Genomic DNA, 23,651 nt, shown 5'->3' with positions numbered 1-23,651 from the left:
TAAAGAATTTAAAAATGGTCTGCATCTAAAAAAAATAATAATAATCTTTTAAAACAAAAAACAACAGAGTCTTATCTGACCAACTATTAAATAACAGCTTTGTGGCCATGGACAAATTCCTTCACGCCTCTGAACCTCGGTGTACCCACCTGTACAATGGAACTTTTGTCTACACCTGTCTTGTAAAGTTGTAAGAATGAAGGGAGGTCGTGAGTGCAGAGTGCTAAGAACTCCATGGCTGATATGGCAACCACGCAAGCAAATGTGAGCTGCTATGAACACTGCCCTTATTGGGGTCATCATCTGTACTGTGTTTATTATTACTGTCCCCCTGGGTCACTGGGGGAAGCAGCCCGATATATTTTTAAGAGCTTCTACCAATATGAGTTTAAATTCCACATCTTCCCCTTCTTCCTGCCTGATCTGGGGTAAGTTACTCACCCTCTCTGAATTTCAACTTCCTACAAGCTCAGCACCTGCTTTGGTGGATTTGGTGTCAAGCTTAAGTTGGATTGCAGGGGCTGCGGAACTTACTTTGGAAGTTGGCATGCAGTTTGGTACTCATCAAATGTAATTTCTCTTCCTTCCTGTCTTGAATGTGTAACCTATTCTCCAGCCTCAAGCCTGAAGTCCTAAATGAGACTCGTACATCCTCACAAAAGGTCTCCTAAACAGTCTGCTAACCTCCAATCTGGCCTCTTCTCCATCATCCTCCTAGTAGCCACCAGTGTGATATTTCTAAATAGCATCACTCCCGAGTGCAAATAAATAAATGCATTCTAAACAACAATAGCAAAGTGAACCTTCCTAAAGCTGACAGCCAAGGTCCAGCTACTGATCCCATGGACAGATGATTTCAAAGTCTGTCTAGCCACAAGCACCTTCCTCTAGGTAACCAAACAGGCTGCCCTCTGGTCTCTTGAAAACCTCACCAATTCCAACCTTGAGAACCTCAGTCGAATGCTCTTTTCGAGGGCGTGCCTGCACCTGCTAAGTGCTCTGTGAATGGAAGCTCTTATAGCCTCGGGAAAACCAACTATTTATTTAATCTAGATTCCCATCATTTGATGAAGCTAAGCTCATCTCCAGTCCAGCAGATGGAGAACGCAGTCCCAACTCTCCTGTGTTCGGGAGAGAAAATGAGGTACTAGGTTTTAATTTCAGTCATCCGGCTGGCATTTCCTGTCCACCAAGATTAACACTCAGAGTCCAGCCCTCTTCATCCATCACTGGACATTGCTGATTAAAATGCCCTCCCCACGTTCCTCTCCTCCCAACCAGCTCCCCTGTCCCCTCCCTCCTCCCTAAGCCATCATCCTGAACAACATCAATAACAAAACACACACCCCAAAGTTAATTTACAAAACCCACAGTAACAAAAAAAGGTCAGCTCTCTTGGAAATTAAATTTTGCGTAAGAAGAATTCATAATTACAAATGCACCAGAGAGTTCTTCGAGACACTTGAGACTGGCGCCAGGAAGGGTGACAGAGAGAGTTGGTTATAAATGGCCTTTGTCAAGCAGCGGAAAGGTTATAAAACTGGCTACATTTTGTGCTTAAAAAGAAAAATCAATTTTCCGTGGGAGTGAAGTGCTGTACATATTAATACAAGCTCAGAGGAGGCCCCTGCTTGTCTCGGAGCACTAAGTGTCAGCCAGAAAGGCACTTGGTCATGAGGTCATTTGACGGCATGCGCTGCTGCCCGAGGCTGGTCTGTCTGTCTGCAGAGACTTGGGGTGAATGCTAGAAGGGAGGGCTGACCTTCTCAGCAGGTAACAGAAGATACTACTCAATCAGGTAACTCACGACTCTTTCCATCAACCCCTACTGATTCCCTACCACTCTTGTTCTTTAAAACAATACATTCTATACTCCAGGCATAATCTAAGCACTTTATTTGATTTAATTCAGTTAACCTTTATGGCAAACCTATGAGGTCATATGAGAGGCTAATGCACACGTGCCATGTGCGTGCCTAACTGCTTCAGTCATGTCTGACTCTTTGCGACCCACAGACTGTAGCCCGTCAGGCTCCTCTGTCCGTGGGATTCTCCAGGCAAGAATACTGGAGTGGATCGCCACGCTCTCCTCCAGGCGAGAGGAGATCGAACCCTCCAGGGATCAGCCCCGCGTCTCTTATGCCTCCTGCATGGGCAGGCGGGTTCTTTACCACTAGCACCACCTGGGAAGCCTCCCAAAGATATATCCCCATCCTAACCTTTGGAACCTGTGAATGTTACCTTCTACGGAAAAAGGCTTTTCACAGATATAATTAAATCAACACTGTTGAGATGAAGATAGTGCCCTGGTGTGATCCAGGTAGCTCTAAATGCTGTCATAAAGGCCCTTTTAAAAGAGAAGCAGAGAGAGATCACGCACAGAGAGAGTCATGGTGGGGGAGCAGCGATGGGGGCGATGTGGCCACAGTCGCCCAACACCACAGGCACCAGAAGCTGGAGAGGCCGGGACATCCCCCGTAGAGCCCCGGGAGCGGGCCGGACCCCGCTGACGCCGTGACCGCACACGTCTGGCCTTCAGACCCTCGAGAGAACACATGTCTATTTTCTCATGCCACCGCGTTTGCTAGGCCGCTCTTAAATTTCTAATCTTCAAAACTGGCGGGAGATAATAAATGCCTTTTGTTTTAAGCTGCCCAATTTGGGGATAATTTGTTACACAGCAATAGATAACTAATACAGTGAGATAAATACATCAAGCGCTTGGCACGGTGTTCGGCAGACGCTAGCTGCCAGCTGCCATTCTGGGTATGATTAAGGAGCTTAGGATCCAGATTGAGAAATGAGAAATACACCTCTCTGTTAGACAGAGAACTAGTTACACAGGAAATGTGAAGAACCATGGTGTAATATCTGAACAGGAAAATGGAAACCCTGCGAATGTGCTTGACTGGGGAGTGTCACAGTAGGGGGGCCTGGGTCAGAGATGGCTTCTCACAGGGAGGAGACAGACGTCACCGAAGCCAAGGGGACATTCTGTTTTCTAGGAAGAGGAAGTACAGAACCCTTCCCAGGAATACCACGCATGTGCCCGGTGGCCTGGTACCGAGCTGGGCCTCAGCTTTCTTTCTTTAAATAGCGGGGATAGCTTGGAGACGGGACCTGATGAGACCGGAGACTAGGGTGATTTCAGTCTTGAACTGCACACAGGCCTTGGATGCTGAGCATCTAGGCAAGTGCTTCCACTCTGAAACAGTCTCAGGCTCCTTATCTGTAAGAGAGAAATAAGAATGCTTTTCTGGGAGGCATTTCTGGAGACCCTGTGAGAAAACAACCTAGAATATCTGGCTCAGAACCTGGCACGTCATAAGCACTTAGTGAATGAAGGATAAATGAACAGGTGAGCGGAACAAACGGTAAATGGACGAACCCATGCCCCCCACAAAGCCTAAGTGGGACTCTCAGTGCATCTGTTCTTTCTCACCCATCTAAGTCCTTCACTGGATCATTTAGTAAACGTATACCGAACGTCTACTCAGTGCTAAGCATACATGCTGGGTGCTGGACATGCAGCAGTGAAGAAGACAAGCAAGACCTTGTTCTCAGGGGGAATAAATTCTAGAGAGACGACAAATAATTAACAGGAAGTAAAATGATTATTTCATAGTGCAAAGAAGTACAACAAAAGGTCAGTTCAGTCGCTCAGTCGTGTCCGACTCTGCAACCGCATGAACCACAGCACGCCGTGCCAGGCCTCCCTGTCCATCACCAACTCCCGGAGTTTACTCAAACTCATGTCCATTGAGTTGGTGATGCCATCCGACCATCTCATCCTCTGTCGTCCCCTTCTCCTCCTGCCCCCAATCCCTCCCAGCATCAGGGTCTTTTCCATTGAGTCAGCTCTTCACATGAGGTGCCCAAAGTATTGGAGTTTCAGCTTCAACATCAGTCCTTCCAATGAACACCCAGGACTGATGTCCTTTAGGATGGACTGGTTGGATCTCCTTGCAGTCCAAGGGACTCTCAAGAATCTTCTCCAACACCACAGTTCAAAAGCATTAATTATTCAGTGCTCAGCTTTCTTTATAGTCCAACTCTCACATCCATACATGAGTACAACAGAAGTACAATGTGATAAAAAGTGAATGGGGATAGAGTCAAAGAGGTATATAAACTGAGCACTTGAGTGAAGCCATAACAGTAAGTGGAATCTCCCAACAGAATATAAGTGGAGAGAGTTATCCAAGAAGTAATAGCAAGTATGAAAGTCCTGAGGCAGGAACAGTGTTGTCCTATCCATGGAACAGAGGAGACCAATGCAGCTGAAGCTCCATGAGACAGGAATAAACAAGGTTAGTAAAAGGCAAGCGGGCAGAGGTACGAAGGGACCAGATCACTTAAGCCAGGGGTTGGCGAACTGTGGTCTATAAGACAAATGTAGTCAGAGAACTGTGCTTTTTTCTTTTTAATTATGCATTTAAAAATGTTGAGATACTTAGAGATTCACATGAAGCTTTAAGAAACAACACTCAAATGGTAAAGAATCTGCCTGCAATGTGGGAGACCAGGGTTCCATCCCTGGGTTGGGAAGATCCCCTGGAGGAGGGAATGGCAACCCATTCCAGTATTCTTGCCTGGAGAATCCCCACGGACAGAGGAGCCTGGCAGGCTACAGTCAATGGGGTCGCAAAGAGACAGACACGACTGAGCGACTAACCACACACAGCACAACACAGAAAGATATGATGAGTTACCAGTTTCCCTAAATGGTAATATCTTGGCAAACTATAGTAAAGTATCACAACCAGGATATATATATAGACAATCAAGATACAGAACATTTCCACCACTACGTTCATCCCTCCTCTTGCCCTTTTAAAGCCATACCCTCTGCTCACCTGACTCCCTTCCTGAGTACTTGGCAACAACCAGTATGTTCTCTATTTCTATAGTGTTTGTCATTTCAAGACTGTTACATAAATAAAATCATAAATAAAATGAACTTTTTAGGAGTTGAATTTTTTCATTTAGCATATCTCTCATATTCATCCAGGTGGTTTCATGTATCAATATTGAGTTCCTTTTTAAATGAAGAGCATTATGCTATGGCATGGATGGACTATGCAAGTGTGTGTGTGTTAGCTGCTCCAGTCTTGTCCGACTCTTTGCATCTCCATGGACTGTTTCCTGCCAGGCTCCTCTGTTCATGAAATTTCCCAGGGCAGAATACTTGGAGTGGGTTGCCACTTCCTTCTCTCGGGGATCTTCCCGACCCAGGGATTGAACCTGCGTATCTGGCATCTCCTGCACTGGCAAGTAGATGATTTACTGCTACCTCGTAAGCCCTAAAGCTGCATTGGTGTGCAGGATTTTTTGTGAGGACGTAAGTTTTCATTCCCCTGGGGGAAAAAAGGCCAAGGAGTATAATTTCTCAGTTGTATGATAATTGCATGTCTAATATTTTTAGGAAGCTGCCAAACTTTTCCAGGGTGGTGGTACCAATTTAAATCCCCACAAGCAAAATACGAGCAGTCCAGTTTCTCCACGTCCTTGTCAACATCTGATGTTGTGAATATTTTTCATTTTAGCCACCCTGGGAGGGGTGTAGTCATACCCCCACTGTGGTTTCAGTTTGCATTTTCCTAATAGTTAGTGATGCTGAGCATCTTTTGTTTATTTGCCATCTCTATATCCTTTTCAGTGAGATGTCTCTCAATGTTTTTTGCTCATTTTCTAATTGGATTGTTTCTCATCCTTAAGGTCTGAGAGTTCTTTATATATTCCAGACATTAGACTTTTGTCAGATATGCAGTTTGTAAATATTTTCTTTCCCACTTTGTAACTTGTCTTCTCATCTTCTTCCACTGAGCTTTCACAGAGCAAATGTTTTTCATTTTGATGAAATCCAAGTTATCATCTTCTCTTTTATGGATCATAAAAACTATATCTTGGAATCTAAGAACACTTTGCCAAGCTCAAATCTCAAATAGTTGCTCATGTGCGTGTGTATGTGTGTGTTCTGGAAGTGTTATAGCTTTATGTTTTACAGTTAATTCTAATTCTATGATGCATTTCAAGTTAATTTTTATACAAGGTGTGAGACGTACCCTGAGTACTACATCTCCAGTGAAATTATCCAAGCTTACAAATTTCTTTGAGGGGAGTTTTTAAGCTACATTTTCAATTTTCTTAAAAGTTATAGGGGGACTTCCCTGGTGGTCCATGGCTAAGACTTTGCACTTCCAATACAGGGGACCTGGGTTCAGTCCCACATGCTGCAAATAAGATCCAGCAAGCTACAATGAAGATCAAAGATTCTGTGTGCTGCAACGAAGATCGGTACAGCCAAAAATAAAAAAGAAAGTTACAGGGCAATTCAAATATCTATTTCAAACTGGGTGAATTGTTGTATTTTGCATTTTTCAAGGAAATAGTCCATTTCATTTAGGTTGTCAAATGTATGTGGGTATAGCTGTTTGTAGCAGTCCCTTATTAACCTTTTTGATGTTTGCAGGGTCTATAGTGATATTATCTGTCTTATTCCTGACATTGGTAACTTGTATTTCCCTTTTCTTTCAAAGTCTTGCCATTTTGTTTATTTTTTCAAGTTTTCTGGTGGTTCATTGGTAACTTGTATCTTCCCTTTCCTTTAAAAGTCTTGCTATTTTGTTTATTTTTTTTCAAGTTTCCTGGTGATTCAGACAGTAAAGAATCTGCCTGTGATGCAGGAGACCTGGGCTTGACCCCTGAGTCAGGAAGACCCCCTGGAGAAGGGAACGGCTACCCACGCCAGTACTCTTGTCTGGAAAATCCCAGGGACAGGGGAGCCCGGCAGGCTACAGTCCATGGGTTGCAAAGAATCAGACACAACTGACTGACAAGCACTTTATTCCTGGTGTTGGTAACTTGGGTCTTCCCTCCTCTTGTCTTTAAAAGCCTTGTCATTTTATTCATTTTTTCAACTTTCTTGACATTTTCAAATAACCTTTTTTGTTGTTTCATTGATTTTTATCTATTTTTCTGTTTTCAATTGTATTGATTTCTTCTGTTTGATTTGGGTTTACTATTCTCCTTTTAGTAGATTCTTGAAATAGGAACTTAGATTATTCATTTGAGACTTTTTTTCCCCTAATATATGCATTCATGGCTATAAATTTCCTCCTCATTAAATATAAAGACTTTCACTTTAAGGAAAAGGATGAATCACTGTGCTGTGTCCCACAAATTTTGATATATTGTCTTTTTATTTCATTCTGTTCAATGTATTTTTAATTTTCCTTGAGACTTCCTCTTCGACCCATAGATTATTTAGAAATATGGTGTGTAGTTTTCAGGTATTTAGGTGTTTAGGTGTTCCAGGTGTTATCTATTACTGCTTTCTAGTTTGATTCTGTGGTGGCTGGAGTCCACACTCTGTATGATTTAAATTCATTACATTTGTTGAGACTTTTACCACGGCCCAGAATACGGTCTATCTCAATACATGTCCCATAGGCACTTAAAAAGAATGTGCTCTGTTGTTGCTGAGCAGTGAGTTCTATAAATGTTAACTAGATCCTTCCAGTCGGAGGTGTTACTAAGCTAATCTATAACACTGTTCACTTTCTAATTGTTCTATCAGTTGTTGAGGGGGGTTATGGAAGGATCCAGATACAACTGTGCATTAGTCTATTTTTCCTTTCAGTTCAATTAGTTTTTGCTTCATACATTTTGCAGCTCTGTTGTTGAATGCATAAATATCTATGATTTCTATGTCTTCCTGGTGGACAACCCTTTCATTATTATATTCAGAGTCCTTCTCTTTGCTCTAAGGCCTACTTTATGATATTAATAAAGCTACTTCAGCTTTTGTTTGCTATGCATATGTCTTTTTCTGTTTACTCTCAAGTCTACCTAAATCATTATATGTGAAGTGAATTTCTCATAGAGAGCATATAATTGGGTCATGATTTTTTAACCACTCTGCCAATTTCAGCCTTTTAATTTGTGTAGTAAGATCACTTACATTTAACGTGATTCGAGATATCTTGGAACTTAAGTCTACTGGCTTATTTTCTGTTTACTGATCTCTGCTTTTCATTTCTCTGCTTTCTTTGTCTTACCTTCCTGTGGGTTACTTGAACATTTTTTAGAACTTCATTTTAATGTACCTATAATATTTGGGGACACATCTCTTGGTATAGTTTTTAGTGGTTGTTCTAGTATGCATAACTCATTCTAGTGTACTGGTGACAATATTCACCAGTTTAATTGATATGTAGAAAACTTACTTCTCTTTATGTCCTTTTATCCTCACCCATTTATAACATAATTTTCTTAAAAGTGAAAGTGAAAGTCACTCAGTCGTGTCTGACTCTTTGCGACCCCATGGACTACACAGTCCGTGGAATTCTCCAGGCCAGAATACTGCAGTGGGTAGCTCTTCCCTTCCCCCAGGGGATCTTCCCATCCCAGGGATCAAACCCAGGTCTTGCGCACTGCAGGTGGATTCTTTAGCAGCTGAGCCACAGGGAAGCCCAAGAATACTGGAGTGGGTAGCCTATCCCTTCTCCAGCAGATCTTCCCGACCCAGGAATTGAACTGGAAGATCCCCTGGAGAAGGGAAAGGCTACCCACTCCAGTATTCTGGCCTGGAGAGTTCCATGGACTGTACAGTTCATGGGGTCGCAAAGAGTCAGACATTGACTTTCACTTCACCAGGGAAATAAAGGGTGCAAGAGGATGTGGTAATTTTCTTAAGTATTCTTGTAAATACACAGTTGTCTCTCAGTATCCATAGCAGATTGGTTCCAGCCCTCCTCATGGATACCAAACTCCACTGACGCTCAAGGCCCTTATATGGCCTGGTACAGTGAACACAGTTATAGACACTCCACATCTGCAGGTTGTCTGTCCACAAATCCAACCAACTGGGAAATTTACACCTGAGATTGTTGAATCTGTGGATGTGAAACCTGGGGATACTGGGTGGACTGTATTTAGAAGCACATCAGATATTGCCATCATTTTGACTTTAATCATAAAAACACAATGAAGATAACTCAAGAGGAGAAAAAAGGTCTAATGCAATTACCTATATCTTTGATAACCATGTTCTTTCTCCCCTTCCAGTGTTCCAAGATTCTTTCTTTTATGATTGCCTTTATGTTTGGTAACTTTCATTAAGCATTTATTTAAGCTAAGTCTACAGGTGACAAATTTTCTTAGTTTTCCTGCATCCTAGGATATCTTCATTCTCCTTCATTCCTAAAGGATTATTTTATAGGACACAGGCTTCTGGGTTGACAGATCTATTTTTTTATTCATTACTTGCAAAATATTATGCCACTTCCTTCTGGCCTCCAGGATTTCTTATGAGAATTCATAATCATTCAAAATGGTTTTTCCCCTGTAGATGTCATTTCTCTCTCCTTGTTTTTAAGATTTTTTTTAAAGACATTTTTCAGAAATTTGCCTATGATGTGTTGGTGTGGACTTGTGTTTATCCTTGAGCTTTCTCAGCTTTTTGAAACTGTAGAATGATTCATTTTGCTAAATCAGGGAAGTTTTTAGCCATTGTTCATTTGTGTCCTTTTTCAGTCCTGCTGTTTCTTCTCTTATTCTCGGGCTCCAATGACACAAATGTTAGATCTTTTTTCACAGTCCTACAGGCCCATGAGACTATGTTCATTTTCTTTTTCAATCTATTTTTTCTTGATGTTCAGAGCGGGTAATTTCTATTGTTCTTTCAGTTCACTGATTATTTCCTTGTCCTCTCCATTCTGCTGGTGAGTCAATCTACTGCTTTATTTTTAAAAATCATTTATTGTATTTTTCAGCTACATAATTTCCATTTGCTTCTCCTTTATATTTTTTGGTTCTTTATTGAGATTTTCTCCCTCTCTCTCACTTTTTTTTTTTTCTTTTTGTCTATCTGTGCTTATAATTGCTTGTTTAAGCATTTTTATTAGGGCTATCCCAGCATATTCATCAGATAATTCTCATATGTCTGTTATCTTGGTAGCAGCATTTACTAGCTGTCTTTTTTCATTCTGTTTGAGTTCTCCCTGGTTCTTAGTATGACAAGTGATTCCCAATGGAAACCTAGATTTTTGCAGCATTATGTTATATTATTATTTTTTAAAATTCTGAATCTTAAAGATATCTTTTTTAATCTGGCTTTTTCTGACACCGCTCCAGCAGGGGAAAGGAGAGACACACCTGGTTATTGTCATGAGGAGACAGAACTCCAGTTTCCCCACTTGGCCTCCACGGATACCCAAGAGGGAAGGGTCCTCATTATGCTCCGGAATGGTGGGAATCTGCCTCCCTATTAGGACTCCGCTGATACCCGCTTGGATGGGAACAGTAGGTGCGCCGAGTCACTGTTCCCCACTGACGTGGTTGGAGAGGAGGAGTGACTTCATCACTCCTGGTCAACGGCCCTGACTTTCTACTAGCATCCTCTGGCAACACCTCAGCAGGCTTGGGAGAGCAGCGTATTACTGAAGGTTGAGGGTGATGTCCAGGCTCTTCATTAGTCTCCACTGACACTGGATGGACCTTGGATGGAGTTAGGAGGGCTGCTCACTACCTCTCAATGGGGATTAAAGTCCTGGCCCCTTACCTGACCTTCTCTGACACCCCTCTAGCCAGCAGGGAAGACTGGGTTGGCAGACTGTCTCAGTACAGCCTGCTAAAGATGAAATCTAGTTACCGACTTTATTAGCATGGGGGGTGGGGAATAGGCATGTTGTGTCTATTTACTGATTTTTTCTGTGATGTTTGGCTAGAATAGAATGGTCAGTGTCTAAAATTTTCTATCTTGGTTGGTTGGCTTCCCTTTTCCTAATACTTTGGCTGAAGGAAGCAGGCTTTTGATTGTTTTTTTGTTTTATTTGATTTTTTTGGTGGAGGTTTTCTGCTTTTTGCTTGTTTTTGTCTATCTGCAGGCATTTATTTCTTAGTTGCTGGCTCCTTCAATGCCAAGCTTGGGACACGAGGCAAAAAGAAAATGCAGGGAATGACCAACACGTCTCCCTTGGTCTCAGAGCCCCTACCTGACCTGCCTCCTTCTCTCCACCTTTCACAGTCTTGGGTGTACCCAGTCGGGCCTGACTCTTTGCGACCCCATGGACTGTAGCCTGCCAGACTCCTCTGTTTATGGAATTCTCCAGGCAAGAATGCTGGAGTGGGTGGCCATTTCCTACTCTAGGGGATCTTCCCGGCCCAGGGATCGAACCCACATCCCTTGAGTCTCGTGCACTGGCAGGAGGATTCTTGACCATTAGCACCACCTGGGAAGCCCACAGTCTTAATCTGTTTTATATATAACCTCCGGAGGCTTTAGTTGTTTTTAATGGAGGAATAGAGAAAAGAAATCCACTCCTTCTCAGCTGATTTTTGCACAGCTCTAGAGCTAAAAATGTCTCCTTACATTTTAAAAGGTTTTTGCTTGTTTGTTTGTTCTTAAAGAAGATGATGATGAAAGGACCACACATGACTTGCAAAGTCTAAAATATTTCACTGCATGGCCCTTTATACAAAAAAGTTGCTAACCCTGGACTCTGGTCATGAGAAGGCATCTCAAGTTTATTCTAAGTGTAACCGGAACGCACCAGAGGTCTGTTGGCAGAGGAGTGGAGTGATCTGCTTTGCTACTTAAAAGAGATTACTGAAGTAAGTGAATTCAATTATCTCTAAGTACTTCCTTGGAGCTCACAGAAGCAGCCTTGGGAGGCAGGCTCTGTGGGACCAGAAGCGGGCAGGAGAGAGGGGGCAGGTCCAGTTGACAATGACCCCATTTCTTGCAGTATTGCTTCTTTGCCTGAGGTCTCATGGTAAGCAGGTGACAGAGCTTGGGATCTAACTTAGGCCAGCCAGCTCCAGAGTTTCACAGCCTCCATTCTGCTCCATCGCAGAAGAGAAACCACAGGAAGACCCTGGGTCTGGGTCCCTGAGTCTTAAAGCCTTGAGGACCTGAGAGGGGAGGGCTGGGGGATTCCCAGCTGTTTCCATCACAGGCTGGCACTGCTCTGCTCTCTCCAGCTTCCTCCTCCACCCCTGTGCCTGCTCTGACTCCTTCCCAGCCTGACTTTTCATCAGCACCAAGCCATTTGCTTCTGTTTGTAATTATGCATTTTAATGTTCATTAATTATGGAATGCAAATTGCTCCGAGCACAAAATTTGTAATGAGCTGTTCCACCACCTCACCCCCAGGTCTAGAAGGTGGGCCAGCTGTTCTAAAGCAGAAGGAAGAACAACCAACTCACAAAACAGAAAAACTTTTCCTGGGGCCCAACTGACTCTCAGAGTGAAGAAGCCTGGGGCATTTTATGGTGGTACTGGAGGATGAACCGTGCCCCTCCCTCCAATCCTGGGAGACAGAAGTGTGGTACCTCCATTATTTTCTACCACCTAGGACAGGAGAGGCAGGCAGGGGTAAGGGAAGCAGCTCCAGCTTAGACTCAGCCTCTTACTGGCTGTCATTTTGAACTCTTCACGTGGCTTCTCTGAGCCTCAGTTTCTTCCTTTGGAAAACTGGTAGTGAGCAAACCATCCTCAGAGTGGAAGCGGCAGATGGGATGTTGGAGATAAGAAGCCAGATCCTAGCAAGTCCTCAACAGATACAGGGGAATAGCTCTCCAGAACACTGAATTCCAGTTCTGCCCCGCCTTGGTCTCTCGCTGGATGGCCTCGGGCAAGCACACCCCACCCTCTGAGTCTGTTTCCTCTGTTATAAAATGAAAGAATTGGGCAACAGGAAGTGGGATAAGACTTTTAGCTCTGAGTTGCTTGGTGTTTATTAAAACAACTATAGATCTCGAACAGGGGAGAACTAGGTCCAAAGTATTTCAGAAGAAAATGGAGAATTTCCTTACATTGAAGGAGCATGTTTTAAGAAGGGCTTCCCTGGTGGCTCAGCAATAAAGAATCTGCCTGCCAATGTCGGAGACACAGGTTCAATCCCTGGGTCTGGAAGATCTCCTGGATAAAGAAATAGCAGCCCACTCCAGTATTCTTGCCTGGAAAATCCTTTGGACAGAGAAGCCTGGCGGGCTACAGTCCACGGGGTCACAAAGAGTCAGCCACGACTTGGTTACTAAACAACAACAACGCTTTAATAAATCACAAGAATGCCTCTGAAGCTGCCTAATCATGGGCAAAGCTTCATCCTCCTCTAAGGGCTCTATTAGCATTTGCTTTCTCTCTCATTGCCAAGTGCAAGCAGAATGAGAGGACTACCTCCTGGGAAGAGTGCTGCCTCCCACCAGTAGCGCTCCACCACAGGATCGTGGTCAAGATTAAATGAGACAACGACAGCTTCGAGTGAAGTTGATCAAACACTGCCTTGCTATGTACCCTGGCTTCCCCGAGCCTGGGTCTCCACTGAAGAGTGTCCCTCTTACCTCTCTGGGCTTGTGAGCGAGCCAAACCAGATCACGTACCTGACACACACCCGCCACAACGGCAGGTGCTCAAAAACTGGTAACTCCTATTGCAGACACCCTGTCACTTTACCCCAAGTAGGAAACTTATCCAAGAAACAATGGGAGGGGACCTGTTGCATGCAGAGAGTAGGCAGAATATTGCCACAGGCAAGCTTTGCTTTTCCCAACATTGTTAAGGCGGGTCCACCAGTATCATTCTGTTCACTCAGGAAACGAAAGCCCAGAGAGGCCAAGTGACTTGCCTAAGGTCACACAGCAGGGGGAAGTCAGGCGAGGCCCACTGCTGAAGGTTCCCTGATTTTAATGAGGTGCTCTTTCCCCTGACCTACATCCGGTCCATCATGTGCGCGTGCTAAGTCATTTCAGTCACGTCCGACTCTTGGCTACCTATGGACTGTAGCCCGATGATTCCTCTGTCCACGGGATTCTCCAGGCAAGAGTACTGGAGCGGGTTGCCATGCCCTCCTCTGGAAGATCTTCCTGATGCAGGGATCGAACCCACAGCTCTTCTGTCTCCTGCACTGGCAAGCGGGTTCTTTACCATTGCAGATGGTAAAGAATCTGCCTGTAGTGTGGGGAACCTGAGTTCGATCCCTGGGTCGGGAAGATCCCCTGGAGAAAGGAATGGCAACCCACTGCAGTGTTCTTGCCTGGAGAATCCCACAGACAGAGGAGCCTGGCAGGCTACAGTCCAGGGAGTGGATTGAAGTGACTCACACGTTCCCATCCCCTGACCCACAGGGAGGCGGCCTGTGATGTCGCCAGTGGGTCACACTGGCTGGGGCTGCACAAGGATTCTGAGAAGCCTGCTGGAAGGTCACTATGATGGGGTATGACTTGGGATGCCAGAGCATAGTCCTGGATATACAGATGAGATACAGAATCCTGGGAATAGGGAGAGGGAGGGAAGGAAGGAAATGAAATGGGTGTTTACGGAGCACCTCCCAAGGCTGCATATCTCCCATATGCCATTTCTTCAAATCCCCACAACAAAGCTCAGAGGCACCTCTCAGATACACCTGTTTTGCCACTGAGGTTGCAGAGGATCACAGGAGCTGAGTCCCCTAGTAAGAACCACCCTTTTGATGGGGCTTCCCCGGTGGCTCAGTGGTAAAGAGTCTGCCTGCATTTCAGGAGACTCAGGTTTGATCCCTGGGCTGGGAAGATCCCCTGGAGAAGGGAACGGCAGCCCACTCTTTGAGTCACAAGGAGTCGGACACGACTGAAGTGACTGAGCACGCATGGATACACCCTTCAGGTCGGAGACTAAGTGGGCCAGACGCTCCTTGTCCCTGGAGGCTTTGGGAGAACAGCCCAGAAGGGGAGTGAGTTGGGAAGCTCCGTGTCCCGGTCCCCTCCCCGCTCAGCCTCAGCCTGTCAACAGAGCCTGCCTGCCCATCTATTACTACCGACATTGATTTGGATAACTGGGCCAGTGGAGAGCCCATAATTACTGGGAGTTTTAATCAACTCATGTCAATTCAGCTGCCGCTGAGTTTGCGCTGGGCTGCAACGCTGACGTGGCGGGAGGAGGGGCAGGCACGTGGAAAAGAACTGCAGGGATCCATAGTCCTGGGTGTGGTGAGCCCCGCCAGGGGGCCTCGGACCTCCCTGCAAGCGAAGAAGGCAGAGCCCACCCACCTCAGGCCCTCGGAGGGCTCTCAGGCATGCTGCCCCAAACACCACCGGGCCTCATCTATCCTACCTGCACCCAGAAACCACGTGGGCCCACGCCCAGCAGTGCCCGTTCTAGGCAGGGTCCAACTGCAGCCGCTCTGTCCATGCCCTGCCCTCATCCCGGCCACCCTCCTCTTCCTAAGCAGTCCTACGCACCCTCTAAGTTATAGCATAATTAGCCCCCTCCGCAGATGGCTTCCTGAGCTCAAGAAGGAGAGGAACGTTGAAGAGACAGAAAGAAAGAGCCTAATCTGGATGCTGCTACTTCCTAGCCGTGTGACTTTGGGTAAGTCACACCTTTCTGATGCCGGCTTCCCCATTTTACGATGGACTTGGTAATAAATCACGGCCTCCTGAGGTTGCTGGGAACTCTGGGGACCATCACAGATGAGAAATCCCCGTGTGGAAGTCCTGACTTCCTTTTGGTGCCTGGAGTGAGCAAGAATCATTTTTTCCCCTTTTCTGCCACATCAATTACTCTTCTAGCACAAACTTTGCTCTGCCAGGCCGGATGGTTTCTGGTTCACAGTCTGTCTCCTTCTGAGCCCACGGGCTGTTTCAGGACAGAGTGTAACACACACAGCTTCCGCTTCTCAGCACCATCCTGCAATCCAGCACAGAGCCTGTGTCCACTTTGGCGTCAGGCTGGAACCCTGCCTGGTGCTGCCATTTAACCAGCCATGTATTAACAGTCACTTCATTAACATTTTGAGCCTCAATTTTCTCAATATAAAATGAGCCTAATCCTATCTACCTCATAGAATTGCTGTGTGTGTGTATGTGGGGGGTGGTGGGGTGGGGGCGGGGAGTTAGACATTTAATGTCCCTTACATAGAGCCTGGTACAGGGCAAAATGTCCGTTGTTATAAAAGTTTAGTTATTATGACGATGATCACTCAATATTCGATGCTTGGTAAATATTTTTGGAATGTAATAAAATGTCTGGTTCTGTTGCTTCGTCTTGGCTTGAGTTCCAGTGAAATACCAACAGGCCATTCCCTCCACATGCCAGCCATCTGTGCAGTTTCAACACGTTCTTACTGAAGACACGAGAAAGGAAATTCAAACGCTTTGGGCACCTACTGCAGGCCAAGCATGAGCTATTTTCCCTGGTCTACTCTGCTAAAGTCCACGATCCAAGAGCCTGCTATCATTAGACTCATTTTGCAGAAGAGAAAACTGGTTTGGGGGCTGAATGTGCGTTTCCCATATCACGCAGCTTTCCAAGAGCAGGGCCGGGGTGCAAACACAGGTGTGTCAAATGAAAGTATTCGTCGCTGAGTCGTGCCAACCCTTTATGACCCCGTGGACTGCAGCCCACCAGGCTCCTCTGTCCGTGGAATTCTCTAGGCAAGGATAGTGGAGTGGGTAGCCATTCCCTTCTCCAGGGGATCCTCCTGACTCAGGGATAGAACACGGGTCTCTAGCAGTGCAGGCGGATTCTTCACTGAGCCACCAGGTGTATCTGACACCAAGCCCATGCTCTTTCCACTCACCATGACACTCTTGTTGTATGGAGACACCAAGAAATAGACTGGAGTGGTCCCTGACCTGCAGGAGAGTTTAGACCAACTGGAGGAAGTGGGTAAACCCTGACAGGCTTATGCTTGGTTTATGCTCAAGAATAATGCGGAAATGCCAATGCAGGCAGACCCTGGAGATACTGAGGATTTTGTTCCAGGACAATGCAATAAAGTGAATATCTCACTAACACAAGCCAGACGAAGTTTTTTGGTATTTCAGTGCATATCAAAGTTACATTTACAATATACTGTAGTCTATTATGTATGCCATAGCACTGTTTGTAAAAAAAAAAGAAAGAAAGAAAGAAAAAATGTACATACCTTAATTTAAAAATACTTTATTAAGGGCTTCTCAGGTGGCTCAGTGGTAAAGAATCTGCCTGCCAATGCAGTAGACGGAGGAGACAGGCTTGATCCCTGGGTCGGGAAGATCCCCTGGAGGAGGAAATGGCAACCCACTCCAGTATTCTTGCCTGGAGAATCCCATGGACAGAGGAGCCTGGCGGAATATAGTCTCTGGGGTCACCAAAGAGTCTGACATGACTGGGTGACCGAGCACACAGTAATCATCTCACTGATGGGAAAGACCAAACAGATAAGGCCCCTTCCAAAAAATACTTTTTTGCTAAAAAATGCCAACTATCATCTGACAATGCAGTGGGGCTGCAAAAATTTCAGTTCAGGGACTTCCCCGGTGGTCCAGTGGTTAAGACTCCATGCTCCTAACACAGGGAGCCGAGGTTTGATCCATGGTCAGAGAACAGATCCTACATGCTGCCACTAAGAGCCGGCATGCCCCAACAAAAGACCCCGCACAGGCCAACCGAGACCCGTGCAGCCAAATATAAACAAAGACAAAAAAACCCTTCCATTCATAAAAAGCACATCATCAGTGAAGCACAATAGCAAGGTGCAATGAGACAAGGCATTCTAGTCGTGGCAAAATGCATGGCTGCGTTTGCTTACGACCTGCTGTTTGGGGCCGGCTGTGCGAATTTATGGTCACCCCCCTTTCCCATCAGAGGAGCCCCGGAGTTAGGAGAGGCAGGCTACGATCCCTGCGTTGAGCACTTCCCTTCTCTGGCTCTCAGTCTTCCCTCTGTGCAGTGAGAAAGCTGGCAGCTGGTCTCCAGGGGCCCTCGCAGCTTGGACCTCCTGTGGTTCTCTGCAAGCAGCTGACAGGGATGCCCAGGGAGGTCAGATGGTAGGTTCTGAGAGTCAGGGGTCCCTGAGCTGGGGATCCAGGGAGAAGGCTGTTCTAGAGGGAGTGGCTTGAGAACATTGCTCGGCGCTCACTCTACAGCCTGGGCATCTTTCTGGCGGGAGTCGTCACGCCTTCTGCAACTCTCTGGAGCCCTGCATGGGCTGGGTGTTCAGTTCAGCAAACCCTTATTCAAAGCCAGCTGCCCTCCTGGCCATCACGTGTACAAACCCTTAGTCCCAGCTCTCAAGGAGCATCTATTCCAAAGTGGAGAGAGGCATGCGGAGAAAAAATAAATGCATGCATTTTTTTTTCTTTTTTTGGTCATGCCGTGCAGCATGCTGGACTTCAATTCCCTGACCAGGGATCGAACTGGTGCCCCTTGCAGCGGAAGTGTGGAGACCTCACCACTGGGCTGCCCAGGAAGTCCCAGCGGACACCTCCTTACAGTCTTCGAGGCCTCCTGGATGGTACCGAGAAGCACTGTAAGCTAATAGAAGGGACGCCAGGAAACACTCGCCCGAGAAAATCTGCCAGCGGTCCTGATGAATGTCTATTCAATAACTGTCTAGTGATGATAATAAGTACCCTCCGTATAGCTCGTTAATAATAATAATAGCTAACACTTAATAGCGCTAACGGTGTGCCAGGCCCTGTTCTCAGTGTGTGATGAGTATTCATTCACACTGCTGGCCCCGGCCTGGAGGGGCGGGCACGACCACTCCCATCTTCCAGAGAAGGAAACCGAGGCCCAGGCAGCTGTCGTCACTTGTCCCAAGGCCACTGGGCCAGTCGGTGGCAGAGCTGAGATGGTATCTAAAGTGCTCTTCCGCTAGTTATCCTGTCCCAGTGTCAAGGGACTCAACATAGAGGCTCAGATCCCATTGGAAGAAGAGGACCTCGAGGTGTGAGGTGCCTGAGGGCTTGGCGAAGTCACACGGTGAGCAGGTGTGGGGTGGGTGATGAGCTCAGGTCTGTACCTGCAGGGCTGACGCGGACGCTAAGTGAAGAAGGCCCTCTCGTCAAGGTCGGGACGCTAACCACTCACGCCTGGGTTTAGACACTTTGGGTCTTTAGGGCGTGTGTGTTAGTTACTCACGTCTGATTCTCTGCGACCCCACGGATTGCAGCCTGCTGGGTTCCTCTGTCCATGAAATTCTCCACAATACTGGAGTGGGTTGCCACTCGCCCCACCAGGGGCTCTTTCCCACCGAGGGGTCGAACCCAGGTCTCTGCATTGCAAGCAGATTCTTTACCATCTGCGCCACCAGGGAAGCTCTTAGGGTGCCGGGACATTGATGCTCTCCTCACATGCCAGGCACATTGCTAGGGTGTATTATCTTATCAAGTCTCCCCAGCTACTCAGAAAAGGATGTATTGGGTTGGCTAAAAAGTTTGTTCTATACCATTCTACAGAAAAAAACCCAAACAAACTTTTTGGCCAACTGAACACTATTATTTTCACCACTCACTGATGGGCAGCGGGCTCGGCGAGAAGAGATGACTTGTTGTAGGTCCACACAATGGATGCTTAGATACCTTTTAGTTTTCAGAAGCCTCCTGTTCTCCTTTCTCTGTGAATGGCACAGCGCCAAAGGGCATTTTGAGAAGGTCTGCCTGCTACAGACCTGTGTGCAAGGGAGGACGTGGGGAAAATGGTCTCGGACATGACCCAAGCACTTACTATGGAGCCAGGTCCCATTTGAAGAATTGAACATGCATTATCTCATCCCTTCCTCGCAGCAACCCTCGGCGGTAGAAACTATGATGCACACTTAGATGGGGAAATTGAGGCACAGAGGGGTTCATTAATTTGCCAAAGGCCACACAGCCAGTAGCAAGGAGATGTCAGAGACAGAAAATCTAGCATCCGAGTCGGTTTCCTTAATTCTCTGGCTAAACTTTACACAATGACCATGAACGGTGGGTACTATTATATAACCTCTTCTTGGATACTCGGCGACTAGAACAAAGAGTTTAAGGCAACTTGTCCCAGTGTGACACCGGAAGTGGTAGAGTCAGGATTTAAACCCATCCAGCTTGACTCCAAAGAACCCCCTCTTACCCACTCCTGAAGTCATCAAGACCTAGACATAAAGGGGCCACAGGTCCTCAATAGGATAGGCTGGGGTTGCAGGCTCTCCAGGGCTTGCTGGATTTCACTGGCTGGTTTTCCTTCCTTGTCCTTTGTAACTAAAAACTCAATTTGCAGCTTAAAGCTGCGTCCTCACGCTGCACCTTCTCATTGATCACCCGGACTCTGCGTGAAGAATGATTTTATAAGCTAGTTGGCTTTGAAAAGCAGGGAGTAGCAGCCATTGAACATATGCTTCTGTGGGTATATATTTATTCAGCGTATGTTGAGTGCAATTTGGGGCAGTTTGCATATTTTACTTCTGTTTTTTTTGTTTGTTTGTTTCAGAGAGCAATTTAAGAGAAAGGAGGAAAAAAAAAAAAGTCCACTCCAGAATGGAGGCAGATATCATTATATCGTACCTTGAGGTTCTCCAATCCAGCGTTTCAGGCACGGAGGTGGGTGGATGGGAATTTACAAGAGGTGAGCATCAGAGGTGATGCTCTCACATCCCTTGCAGCCTCAGCACTAACCATCCAGCCCCACAGTAGCATCCTTCTTCATTGTCGCAGCCTCCCCAGGGGTCTGTCTGACTCTGTCCTCTAGCTACTATTGATTGAGTACTAAGTACCAGCCAGGCCCTGGGCTAAGCACACACCATCACGATCCCACTGAATTCTTCCCTCACCCCATGCTGAAGTACACCATCGTGCACATGAGAACACGGACGTCTGCTGCTCAATGCCGTGCGCTGGCGCAGGGGTACCCAATCTCCAGGATCTAATGCTTGATGATCTGAGAGGGAGCTGATGTAATAATAATAGAAATAAAATGCACAATAAATGTAATGCACTCGAATCATCCTGAGACCATCCCTCCTCCATCCCAGTCCATGGAAAAAGTGTCAGTCTTCCACAAAACGGGTCCATGGTGCCACAAAGGTCATAGACCGCTGCAGGAGGGCAACACAGATGTGCACTCCAGGAGGCCATCCGCCGACCAGTGCTCTCAACTTCTCCATCAAGGTTGCCAGAGCCTCTCAGATTCGGGTTCTGATCCCGATGCTGCCCATCACGATCGGAGGGACCCTGGACACACCACATCCCTCCCTGAGCTGGCTTCCACACTCTCAGGATAGAGACGGTGCGAGCATTTGGCTGAGGTGCTGCAAGGATGCCAAGATCCAAAGCTACACTTACAAGCAGCTTAAAAGACATTTGTTCTTTTCCTCTCTCTCCCCGCACCCCCTGCCTAAAAGGTTTTCCTCTCACCCAGGATGAACTTAGCATGTAACATTTTCAAGGATACCTTATGAAAAGCCTGCGAGGTTTTGGACCACCTAGGCAAAAAGTAAAAGAATATGTTCACACGAATGCCAAAGATTCAAAGGACAGGAAGCAGCAGTCTAGGCCAGAGTCTACACCAGAGGGAAACATGTGGAAAGGAGAGTGTTTATCATGTGCTTGTTTTTTTTTTTCCATTTATTTTTATTAGTTGGAGGCTAATTACTTTACAATATTGTAGTGGTTTTTGCCATACATTGACATGAATCAGCCATGGATTTACGTGTGTTCCCATCCTGAACCCCCCTCCCACCTCCCTCCCCATACCATGCGCCTGTGCCGTAAGGAAGCATCCATGTGTGATTCACGATGGCAGTCCTGAAGCTTCAGTTTGGGGCCAGGTAAATAGATTAAGAGCTTTTGGATGCCAGGACATATTTTATTGCTGCAACTCTGGAGTCTAACAGAGTCTCTGACCTGTCATAGGTCCTTAGAGGTTGCATTGTGATTGCAGCTAAAATTTGAATAAAACTGTGGACCAGCAAATAAACAATTTTGCCCTTGACCAAAGAATTATCAGTTTTACCTAGCTTAATGACATGTGTTGGATGTTAGGTAATCCATCACCACCAAACAAAAAAATAAAAATAAATCAGTTAAGTCTACATAGGTATGAAAACTATTTAAAAAAAGAAAAAAGATAAAGGGCTTGATTAGCATAAAGGTCAGAGTCATGGCTACTTTTAGAAATGAAGGATGGCTAAGACGGCAAATGGAGAAATGGTGAGTGTGTTAGGGGAGGGCTTGGGGAATGCAGGCAATATTCGAATCCTTGACATGGGTGATGGGTAGATGGGTATTGCTTAACTACTGATGAAACTGGATGTAATGTTTTACACATTTTTCCATATGTCTATTTCACAATAAAGTTGCTAAATATATACCATGTAGAAAAGCTATTAAAAGGAACTATTGAAATGTTAATGGTGATTTTTGAATGTGGTATAACTGTGGGTGATATTTTTCTTCATTTTCCTCCTTCTGTATTCTAAGCATTCTTTTTTTTTTTCTAAGCATTCTTTTATGTGCATATAGTAATTTTATAATTGAAACAAATAAGCTTTTAATTGTGATGCCCTGTTATTTAAACGAGGCAGCAACAATATCATAGAGGTTTGTTACAACACTTCTGCTTGAAATCCCACCAAATGGAGAGAACCCTGTCTTCTCTCTAAGGTTTACTGTGCACAAAGAACAACTCTTCAAGGGATGGTGGGGAGGGCTATTAAGTCCCAATGGTTGTTGTAGCCCTGTAGGCTGACCTTCAGGATGTTCCCTCGAGGGATCATGCTCAGCTTTACAGGGGAAGGAAGGAGCACCAGAGAGAATCAAGTTCAAGTCTGAGTTTAAAGAAAGCATAAAGGGTTTAGCTAAGAACATACAAGAAGCAGAAAAATATTGAGACAGAGGGTTATGTTACTACCTAGGTCTATATCATCTCCACGACAGTAGGCTACTGAAATCACCTTTCCTTGCAATGATGGAGGAAAAAAAAAAAAAAAAATCTTGACTCAATGAAATCCAGGAATCCAGGTTTCCTAGCTAACCAGGCTTCTCTCTGTCCAACTAGTTCTGGCCCTGGGAAGTGAGGTTACATAACTGGATCCAGCTGGTACCTGGATATTTACACAGGGCTCAGCCAAAAACAGTGTAAGGCACAGAGACCATTCTCAGCTTATGGACAGACAAGATAACAAAAGCTCAGACACATTTGACAGTTTGCCCAAAGTCGCCCAGCTTCCCAGTGAAATGGATGTGGTCTGAACCCAAGTTAGGATCATGGCCAGGTCTGCTCTTTCCTCTGAATTCTGGAATTCAGAATTTCCTCTGGAATTCTGATTAACTAGCCCACTTCCCAAGAAATGTATATAACTCTACCCAGGTGCTGTTTTCTCAGCGAGGAGAAAGGCTAAAGATGGTTTTATGAAACCTTTCTCATTGGCTGCCTCAAGGCTAGAACTTTCACGATCGTGACTGGTGGCAGGAACCCCGGTATCCTTTTTCCTGTGTTCTGAACTGTCTGCCATCCCTGGACACTGTCTGCAGTCTCTGAGAATATCTGGACTGGTGGCAGAAGACTTACTAGGCAGGATTCAGGAAGGAGCTGGAGAATGTGAGAAAAAAAGAAAGCTTTCCAAATTAACAATAATAATGATGATATCATTTCTCATATATTTATCCCAAGATTCATGAAAAAAGATAAAAGAATGATGATAAAATGGGACTTCCTTGGAGGTTCAGTGGTTAAGACTCCCAGTGGTTCAATTCCTAGTCAGAAAACTGGGTTTAATCCCTGGTCAGGGAGCTAGATCCCAAATGCCACAACCAACAGCCTGCATGCTGGATGCAACTAACACCTGGAACAGTCAAATAGATAAAAGAAATAGTTTTAAATAACGATGGTAGAAAATAAAAGAAGGGTACTACACGTGTGGAAGAGAGAG

At 45.6% G+C, this 23,651-nt stretch overlaps 1 protein-coding gene across 4 annotated transcripts in view; it reads right to left on the bottom strand.

Annotated features, from left to right (window-relative positions):
- The window catches only part of ASTN2 (astrotactin 2), a 993,079-nt gene that overhangs the window by 365,765 nt on the left and 603,663 nt on the right, over positions 1-23,651 (bottom strand). The gene's annotated exons all lie outside the window — the stretch shown is intronic.

Source organism: Cervus elaphus, chromosome 16, assembly GCF_910594005.1.
Source record: "Cervus elaphus chromosome 16, mCerEla1.1, whole genome shotgun sequence".
NCBI classification, from domain to species: Eukaryota; Metazoa; Chordata; class Mammalia; order Artiodactyla; family Cervidae; genus Cervus; species Cervus elaphus.
The sequence above is the reverse complement of the archived record's forward strand: the minus strand, read 5'-3'. Positions and strand labels throughout refer to the sequence as shown.